Consider the following 10,661-nt stretch of genomic DNA (forward strand, 5'->3'; position numbering starts at 1 on the left):
TTTCGTGCTGTGCAAATTACACTTTTCCCCCTGTTGGATAAAGGAGTGACAAGAACTTCTTTCCTACCGAATTTTATTTGTATTTCTTTATTCCGGTACTAGAGAAAGCAGTGAGTGTTGGAAAACCGCATCAAGGGCCCTATAACAGCCACGTACGACGCTGACTAAAAATACAATGTCGTGGGGTTCCATTTGCCGTAGTGAACCTAGATGCCTGGGCTGCCACCCGTCCCGGCAGCCCTCGGGTTGCTACAAGAGCGGGAGAAAGGCGCGCAGCCAGGGACGCTGAGGGACGAGATGGCCGCCTGCGGCAGCTCAGTTAAAATGCAGCGGAAGCAGCAGCCAGTCACGGGGCTGCGGGAGGGAGGGCAGCAAGGTGGCGCTGCCGCCTAGCGCCTAGAGCCTGAGCGCCCATCATGGCGGCAAGGGCAATGGCCGCTGTGGGGAGCGAGCACGCCCCCTCCGCGCGCACACGCTGCCGTGCCGAGCCTCGGGGGCCCGTCACCGGAGCCGCCGCCGCCGCCGCCGCCGCCGCCCGCTCTCCGACCCCCCCTCACGGGCTGTAGCGGAATTTTCTCTTCAGACGCCGCCTTCAAGATGGCGGCTCCCCCTCCCGACAACCCCCTCAATCGTCCCCTGCAGCAGGCGCCGAGCCGCCGCCATCTTGTCCCCCGTCCCTCCGCCCCCCCCTCGCCGATATTTACATAGCGAAAATCGGCCCGGCCGGCCTGCGGCCTTCACCTCACGCCTGCAGCCTTCGACTCCTTGCCAGGCCTCGCCCCCGCGCGGTGCCCCGGGCAGGCCGCGGCGCCGACCCGACGCCCCTCCGCCGCCTCCCGGGCCACCGGGCGACCCTCCCCCAACCCCCGCCCGTTCACGGAGCGCGCCTCCGCCGCCGCTCGGGGCAGCCGGGCTCCTCCCCGGGCCTAACTGCGGCCTCCTCGGGGCCTGCTCGGCGCCACGCGCCGCAACGCCCGGCCTAGCGCGGAAGGGGGCCTCGCGGGCCGCCGACCAGGCCGGGACCAGGCCGCTGCGCGCGCGCTAGGCCCCACGGCTGCGGCGGCGCCCGGAACTCACCGGACGGGCGTGCGGGCGGTCGGCGACGGTGCCGGGTGCTGCAGGCCGGCCTTTCTCTGGAGCACTGGGCCGGGCTCCGGCTGGTGGGGCGGGCGGAGGGAGGGAGGAGGGGCCGAGCTCGGAGCTGACAAAAAGCGGCCCAGCTCCCCGGCACGGGCCCGCCGTCAGCACGTCACGTCACCGCCCGGGAGAGAGACCCAGGAAAATGCGGAAGGGTAGATAGGCCCCCTCCTCCGCCCGGTGTGTCCCCTCGGCGCCCCGGGTTGGCACCGCTCACGCTCCGCGACCGGGGAGCCCAGTGGCCTCGCTGCGGCGGGGTCTCCGGCGGCCGGAGTCTCCGTGACAGCGCCCCCCTTCTTTCCACCTCCTCCGCGCTCCCGCCCGCCGCCGCCGCCGCCGCCGCTACACACGCGCCGCTGCCGCCGCCTCGGCGGTAAAGACCGCGCCGGGCCGCGGTCCTTCGACCCCGTGGAGAGGCGGGCGGCCCGCACCCGACCCGGCCTGGCCGCCCCCCCCCCCGCGCTACCATCTCCTGTGGGCCTCGGCCGCCCCCCGGGCCCTCCCCGGAGACCTACCGCCTCTCCGTGCCGGTCTTGGCCGAGACGCCTGCTCGAGTTGTTTGCAGGGCCTCAGACCCCCGCCCGCAGTAAATGTGTTTTCTTCATCCCTGTGGCTGGAGAAGATAAATTTAGCAATCCCCGCCGTCCCCTGCCTTGGCTTAAAAAAAAAAAAAAAAAATCTGAAATAAAATGAAAAAAGGCTTGCCAGTCTAAATGGGTGTGTGGGCACGAGGAGGGGGAGAAGGGTTATCCTACAGCTACTACCAAATCGTTTAATTTTTCTTTTAACAAGCATTTAGTCAGAGGACCTGATTTTATTAGTTTGCAGGATACAAAGATGAGGAAAAGCGCTGCCTTTTCAAACTGGTTTCGCACATTGCAATGAACAGGAATTTTTAATGTATATTTTCTACATATCTATTTCAGAGTTTGGGAGCCTATGAAACCTAAGCCTTGTGTAATTGTTTTATAAACAATGAGTTTTTCGGTCTTTAGAGAGGTAGCAGAATTGAGTATAGTTGGTTTTTTATTTTACAAACTAAAACAAGCCTTTTAAACTTTAAAAATATTTAAGAGCAAAAAAATATGTATTTGATAAACAAGCATTTATGAACTCCAAAAATGCATATTTGCATTTCCATTAAATTTTCATGCTTTCCATACTGAACTTGGGACCCAAACTATGTTTACAAGTTACTAGTTAAACGTTAAGCGATGTAATCCTTATATTAATCCAGAATCTGACGTTTTATTTCTTCAGTTCACTAAATGTTAAAAAGAGATTTTTAAACAGTAACGAACACAACGGTTATAAAGCAAATAGCATACCGGTGTGAAGTCTCTTCAAATACAGAGGCCATGTATTTAGGTTCCTGTCATAACTTTAAAACTCCCATAATGCAAGTTGTCCTTTCCCTCAGAAATTCTACAATTATAAAATGCTTTCAAGAAGGAAAAACAAAGGTATAATAACCAGAAATCTCTGAAGACATACTGGAGGGTAATTTTCCTCTCCAGGCTTTACCTTTGGTTTTTTGCAAGAGATTAAATTTCCTTTCAAAAATGGTGAATGACAACATGTCTTCAACATTTCTAGAAAATTGCATTAGGTTGTGAGACAGACTGTATTCACAGAAAGGTAAATAAAACTAATACTTGTTCAAGTAAAATATGGGAAATAGCTTGTGTGTGCATACTAATAACTTCAAAAACTGATAACCAGTGTTTTAAGTACTTTCCAAGGGCCTCCATTTAATGCTATGGTATGTCAAGAATGGGGCCTCATCACCATGTAGCTACAAGCAGCATGAATACAAAAACCTAAAGTCAGCATTCTTGTTAGTTCCTCCATAATTACCATCAAATACTTCTAAGTACACTGATATAAAGCACTTCAGAAAACAGTATGGGGATCATAAAAGAAAAAGATGTTTCCTCATTTAGAAGTCCGGAAGTAGTTTAGGTCTTTAGATTTTTCAAAAGCCCTTTACCATTACTTTTCATACATAAGAGACTATTAACTTCGTTGGGAAACAAGGAAACAATGCCCCCTGGTCCTATTGGTTATATTAGATAAAACTTTTTTGCGGTACAACAAATATTCTATAGCTGATCATACAGATGAGCTCAACTATAAGTTGTCAAGAAAGGGAAAGTAATTTGTACTTTAAATCCATTTATGGAAGGCCATAAACAACAGTGTATGATGAAGATCATTTTACTAGCAGTACACTCAATATAAAATACTCATTATAAAATAAAGGAACAAAGAAAGTATAAGCAATGGAGATCAGAAATTGTTCAATCTTATAGTAACACACAAAACATAGTTTATGAAAATATTCACACTGGGACCTGGAGGACACCTAAGATCAATGAAAGCATTTGGTAACCAAGCGGTGAGTGATTAAGGACCTGACACCTTACCCTGAACGACAGCCTATCTTGCATTGCTGCTTTTGTTCAATGTTTTGGTATTTGGGACCTATAGAATTCTGGGCACAGAGAGTAAAAAGATGTGGTGCTTGCCCTTGGGGAACTGCAAATAAGGAGGCTGTGTGTGGCAGAATAAAAACATTCTTAAGTGCTTTCATTTTCTCGCTTAAATAAGCACACAGTAAAAGGAAATTTTATTTAGGTACATGGAGAGCGGAATATTTCAGAGGCATATGCTGTGAATACAGAATAGATGTTTTCAATGCAGTCAAATGGATTTTGGTTATGTGCTAAAATTTATTTGTTCCTTCAGAGCTGTTAATGTATATCAGATAGTTAAAAGCTTCTACTCAAGGTTTTGACAGTGTTTTAATAACTTAACTAAAATCCCTGACATGTTTATAGGTCCTTGAGCCAGAAATAATACCAGGCCTTTCAATCACTTTTCCAGAGAAAGATTAGTCAGAAAAGAAGCTGTTAGAAAAAAAAAAGAAAGAAAGAAAAGAAAAGAACAACAAGAAGAAAAGAAGCTGTTGATTTTCATTCCACGTCACTGACTGATGGAAATCCAAATGGGAAACAGTAAATTATTGCCTTAGAAAACAGAGACCTTCTTGAATAAAGTTGTGGTAATTCATTATTTTATATCCGTAAGGTTGAAAATTATTCACTTTCCCCTAGAAAGGCCCCAGTTTTATTGAACTAAGCATGCCCTATAAAAATGAACCATTTATCTGATACTTGATACTTAAGTTATACTTATCTTAACATGAGCAAGTTGCATCATGTTGGAATTCAGCTGGCTATAATTAACGTCAAGTAAGAATTTTTAATCTGAGCCTTTAAGCCACACACCCTCCCCAAGGGAAATAATTTTTAAATAAACAGTGACTGACAATTAGGTGATTTTCAAACAGTATTTTTTCACACAAGTCATTAGTTGAATAAGACACTGTTTAGTTCCTGAAAGTCACCAATAGCCAAATTCTCATGGATTATAAATCACAGAACACAAACAAATTCCTCCACTAAAAAGGTGAAAATCGATATGTGAGACCTAGAAACAATGACCTGCCAGGTCCCCAGCCTTGGGCCTCTATGTACAATTTTCCACTAAAGGAACCAGGGTTTCTGGAAGAAATGACGGATTCCTGGGCTGAGGCAGAAAAGTACATAGCAAACGAGGAATATCTCCTCATAACAGAAAGCAAGAAAAAAAATGTCAAAGCTTACTAGGGGTGTGTCAGAGAGTCTCAGGGACCAGTTTATAGAGGCTCTAGTTGGCTAAAGATGAAAAAATTTGGATGTCAAAGGATTAACTGCTGTGGAATGAAACACATCAAGTATGTTTGTGAGTTTATAATGAGACTTTTAAAAGTGATCTATTGCACGGCTTTGTGAATATACTAGAGACTGGTAAATCGTACAATTTAAAAGAGTGAATTTTATAGCATGTGTATTATATTTTGAATTTTTAAAAAATGATCACCTTTGCAGAATGGTAGAGAACCAAATTATTGTTTTGAAAACTAGTAAAAGGAAAGATGAAGCACTATCCTGTATGATATGTTCCTCAGGCTAGACAAACAGCTGATGGGGTGATTTTCTTTTAATAATTCTATAAATACATGAAGAAGACTTGAGGAATTAGAATAGAACCATTTTGCAACCCCAAGTGAATTAATGGATCTAGGCAACGAACAGAAATGGCTGCTACCAGAACGACAACTAGACATATACCTCGTGACAAAAGTACACAGAGCCATCAACTAAAAAAATCAAACCTGAACCTGGTCAACTCTTTAGCTCTAACTGCCAATTTACAGGAAATACAGGGAACAGAGAAACATACCGACGAACCACAGGGATGCAATCAACAAAATTCAGATGGTGGGAAACACTATAGGACCTGCTTTCTTCAACAAATAAACTATACCAAAAAATTCTAGGGGAAACCAATAGATAAGAAAAGACTTAAAAGACATTATTAATAAAATGCACTGTATGAATTTCATTTCGATCTTGATTCAAACAAACAAGTGTAAAAAAAAAGTAAGAGAAATGTGAACACCGAATTGTTGTCAACATGAACTGGATATAAACAATTTATTGTCAATTTGGTTTAGGTGTAATGACGATGTGATTAAATCTTTTTTTTTAAGATTTTATTTATTTATTTGACAGACAGAGATCACAAGTAGGCAGAGAGGCAGGCAGAGAGAGAGAGAGGGTGGAAGCAGGCTCCCCGCTGAGCAGAGAGCCCAATGCGGGGCTTGATCCCAGGACCCTGAGATCATGACCTGAGCTGAAGGCAGAGGCTTAACCCACTGAGACACCCAGATGCCTCTGATGTGATTAAATCTTAAAAGATACCTTATCTTTTAGAGATACATTATCAAAATGTTTTCGATAAAATGATATAGTACTGATGAAAGACCTATACTCAGAAAGCTGTAAGACACTGATTAAAGAAACTGAAGATGACACAAACAAATGGAAAGATATATTGTACTTATGGGTTGGAAGAGTTAATATTGTTAAAATGTTGATACTACCCAAAGCAATGTACAGATTCAATGCATTCTCAATCAAAATACCAATAGCATTTTTCAGAGAACAGAAAAAATAATCCTAAAATTTGTATGGAACAACAAAATATCCTGAGTAGCCAAACCAATTTTGAAAAGAACAAACCTGGAGGTATCATAATCCCAGATTTCAGACTGTACTACAAAACTACAGTAATCAAAACAGTATGGTACTGGCACCCAAAAAAGACACATAGATTAATGGAACAGGATAGAGAGCCCAGAAATAAACCCGTGCTTACATGGTCAATTAATCTAAGACAAAGGAGGCAAGCACATAAAAGCACAATAAATAATGGGAAAAAGACAATTTCTTCAATAAATGGTGTTGGGAAAACTAGACAGCGACATGTGAAAGAATGAAACTGGACCACTTTTTTATGCCATATACAAAAATAAACTCAAAATGGACCAAAGACTTAAACGTAAGACCTAAACCAATAAAACTCTTAAAAGAAAATATAGGCAATAATCTCTTTGACATTAGCCTAAGCAACATATTTATAGATAGTATTTCCTGAGGTAAGGGAAGCAAAATAAAAAAATAAACTATTGGGACTACAACAAAATAAAAAGATTTTGCACAGCAAAAGAAACCTTCAACAAGTCAAAAAGGCATCCAAATGAATAGAAGAAGATATATGCAAATGATGTATCTGATAAAAGGTTCTTATCCAAATTATATAAAGAACTTATATAAACTCAAGACCAACAAAATAAACAATCCCATTAAAAAATGAACAGAGGACCTGAACAAACATTTTCCCAAAGAAGACTTATAGATGGCCAACAGCCACATGAAAAGATGCTCCACATTACTGATCATCAGAGAAATGCAAATCAAAACCACAATGAGATACCTTATATCTATCAGAATGGCTAGTACCCAAAAGACAAAAAACAACAAATGTTGGCAAGGACGTGAAGAAAAGGGAACCCTTTTGTGCCCTGTTGGTGGGACTGTGAATTAGTGCAACCCCTGTGACGGAGAGTATGGAGGTTGCTCAAAAAATTAAAAATACAAATCGCATATGATCCAGTAATACCACTTTTGGGTATTTACCTAAAGGAAATAAAAACACTAATTTGAAAAGATATATGCACCTCTATGTTTAATGCAGCATTATTTATTTTATTAAAAAACATTTTGTTTATTTATTTTAAGCAAGCTCTACACCCAATATGGGGACGCAAACTTGTGGCCCTGAGATCAAGAGTCACATGCTCTGCTGATTGAGCCAGTCAGGAGCCCCTGCAGCATTATTTATAATAGTCAAGGTATGGAAGCAACCTAAGTGTCCACTGATCAAAGTATAAAGAAGATGCAGGAGATAGATAGATAGATAGTTAGAGTATGTATCTATTATGGAATATTACTCAGCCATAAAAAAGAATGAGATTTTTGCCATTGCAGCACCATGGATGGGACCTAGAGGGTATTGTGTTAAGTGAAATAAGTCAGACAGAGAGAAATAAATATCACATGATTTCACTTACAGGCGGAATCTAAAAAACAAAAGAAATGAACAAACAAAAAACAAAAAGAGACTCATAAGTAACAGAGAACAAACTGGTAGTTGCCAGAAAGAAAGTGGGTGGGGGCACAGGCATAGTAGGTGAAGGGGATTAAGAGGTAAAACTTCCAGTTATAAAATAAATAAGTCACAGAGATGAAAAGTACAACACAGGGGATATAGTCAATAATAACGTAATAACATGACAAGGTGACAGGTACAGACTATGCTTACTGTGGTGATGAGCACTTCGTAATGTATAGAACCACTGAAACACTATGTTGTACACCTAAAACTAGTGTAATACTGTATGTCAACTATACTTCATAAAGAGAATGATATGCTGTCAGAGATGACCTTCAAACTAATGAGGGAGGTTGAGGGTAAAGTGGGTGGGGGATATAAATGAAACAGAATTGGCCATGAAAGGACAAATATTGATTCTGGACGATGGGCACGTTGGGGTTGGATGCATTATTTTCATTGTGTATATATTTGAAATTTTCCATAGCAAGTTTAAAAAACAAACAAAAATAAACATACGAAGAAAACATTACCTTTACATTTCCCAGAATCTTTGGAGTGGGGCAAGAATTACAGACACTCGATTGCCTCCCTCTCACTTCCCTCTGAACAATATAATAGCACTTATTTTTAAAAGAATTAGCATAATTAAAAATGGAATAAATAAAACTAGACCACTTATGATTAAGAAAACAGCAATGGTTTTCAAATTTGCAAGGGAATATCTTGCTAAAGAGGCAGGCTGCTGGCTCTCACTTCCGAGAAATTCTCATTTTTAGTAGCTAGGCACTAGAGCTAAGGAATCTGCAGTTTAACCAGAGGCCCAGGTGATATATAGACAACCCGGCCACACAGCAATACGCTTTAAGAAACATTAGTACACTCCGGTAAATGTCTCTTTGCCCACATTTATAAGAGTTTCTCTTGGAGTATAAAGAAGTAAAATTGCTGGAAAAGGCATTGCTGGATATGGCACATTTTCAATATTACTCTCCAAAATGACTATGCTAATATATATTCCTTCCAGCAGAAGAAGAGAATTCCCAAATCCTCATTTCTTGGCTAACTCTTGATGTGCTCATACTTTTTAACTTTTGCCAAGAACATAACTAACTACCTTACAGAATGATCTTTCAGTTAGCAACATTTGCTAAAGCAGCTCTTGAAAAATCTGCCACATTTTGAACAAAGACTCCTTTTTCACGACATAATGACTTTTCACCTCAAAATACATTAAATAAATATGACAAAAGAAGTGATAATTCAACATTACAGTTTAAAGCAACATATTCTCACCAATTACAGAATATAAAAAATTCTCATCAGAGAATCTCATATGGAACATATGAGATTGAGTTTGAATTGTGCTCTATGTTTACATGAACCACAAATGTGTTTTGCTTGTTTTTGCACACAGACATAAAGCAAATAGAAACAAACACCCCAAATTGAGAACAAAACAGGAAGGAGCAGCTGGCAGAAATGTGGAAAGTTTCGTAATTCTTGAAAAGGTGAAGTAAGCCAAGGACACAGCAGGAATCTGACCGAGTGAAATTCAGGTTTCAAGTGTGAGGTGTGCGCGTAAGAACTCAGGTGGCCGGCAATGCGGTCCCCACTCGACGGTGAAGACACGACGTCGAGGAAAATTCACATGAAAATGAAGTGAGAGGTCGAGCCGGAGCCTGGCGCGAGGTGGTCTGCTGAGGAGCCTGGGACGCTCTTCGCTGTAAAGAATGGCGCCGTGAGCAGCCACAACCGACGGATTCGTTATACAAGGGCTACAGGGCCGGGCTCTGGAGCAGAGCTTCTGGAACTTCATGCGCGCACAACCCCCGCCCCCCGGGGGTGCTGTGAACAGGCTCTTCTGCGGCAGCGGCGGGGCCAGGACGGCCCGAGACTCTGCATTTCCAGCCAGCTCCCGGGCCAGGCCTCGGCGCCGAGCAGCGGGGGTTCCCGGGATCCCGGGGCCGCGCGGGGGCTCCTCCCGCGGGCTCGGCTTCCAGCCGGTGGCCCGCAAGCCACGCAGCACACGCACGCAGCCGCCCGCGCTGCCGCTAGAAGGACGGTGGCAGCGGGAAGGGGCGGGAACCCACGGCCTGCGCCGCCGGGCGGGGGGCAGCCGGGGGCTCAGAGTCCTTTATTCCCCCCGAGCCTCACACGCGGCCCAGGAGGGCTGAGGGAAGGGCAGGGGGGCAACCGCGGGGGAGGGGAGGGGAGGACCGGCCCCCGCGCCCGCGCCCCCCGGGGACCCAACGGAGAGATCGGGCCGAGGCGGACAGGTACCCGCTGCTCCCAGCCCAGAGAGGCGCTCAGGAAGGAGCTTCTGCAGAAAAGGTTTTGAAGCCTGAGGCACATCTCTACCTGCAAACTGGAAGAGCTCCCCACACCTCGGGGAGAATTACCTCCCAAGGCACCGACACAGCTGGGCGACAGTTTCCAACGACCGCTCTCCACGGCAGAAAGCCCTGCAGTCGTGACGACAGGAGCAAGCCCGTCCATTCTTGAGGGCTCCCCTTGTGCTCTGCACGCTGCTTGGTGCTTCCCGTGAGCGCTCTCATCTGAAGTTCACGGCGCTCCAGGGAAAGCCATGGTGCGGGCCTTGGGCTTGACTGCGTTCAGGAACTCCATCGATGTGGCCAGGCCGCCTTTACCCTCCGGCGGCCTCAGCTCTCTTCCATCCCACGCTGTAGCGGACGGCCTCCTTCCACATGGGCACACGAAGCTCTGCACTCACGGCATCGCAGCCCAGTCCCCTCCGGAAGAAAGAGAGAGTCTCTCTTCTGGGGACAGTGGCCCCTAGCCTTCTTGTCCTGCTCCTCCAGCCGTGGAACCTCTGCCTGTGAGCAAGCTGGAGCAGGAGAGATCAGGTCCCTGTTCTGCAGCCTACTGCTCATGCAGTAGAACTTCTGTCCCACAGTGGAGGCTGGACAGGAATGGGACCTCCAGTCCTCTGCCTTGAACCT

At 45.0% G+C, this 10,661-nt stretch overlaps 1 protein-coding gene across 7 annotated transcripts in view; it reads right to left on the reverse strand.

The window, feature by feature from the left end:
- Nucleotides 1-1,880, reverse strand: part of ZFX (zinc finger protein X-linked) — a 56,761-nt gene extending 54,881 nt beyond the window's left edge. For 6 of the 7 annotated variants that reach the window (XM_082718251.1, XM_082718256.1, XM_082718253.1 and 3 more), the window contains exon 1: nt 1,078-1,629. The gene's annotated coding sequence lies outside the window, so the exon portion shown is untranslated. Of the gene's footprint in view, nt 1-1,077; nt 1,630-1,652 lie in introns of those variants that run through there. The other variant, XM_082718257.1, reaches the window with a different exon arrangement.
- Between the last annotated feature and the right edge of the window lie 8,781 nt (nt 1,881-10,661).

Source organism: Mustela nivalis, assembly GCF_964662115.1.
Source record: "Mustela nivalis genome assembly, chromosome: X".
Classification (NCBI taxonomy): domain Eukaryota; kingdom Metazoa; phylum Chordata; class Mammalia; order Carnivora; family Mustelidae; genus Mustela; species Mustela nivalis.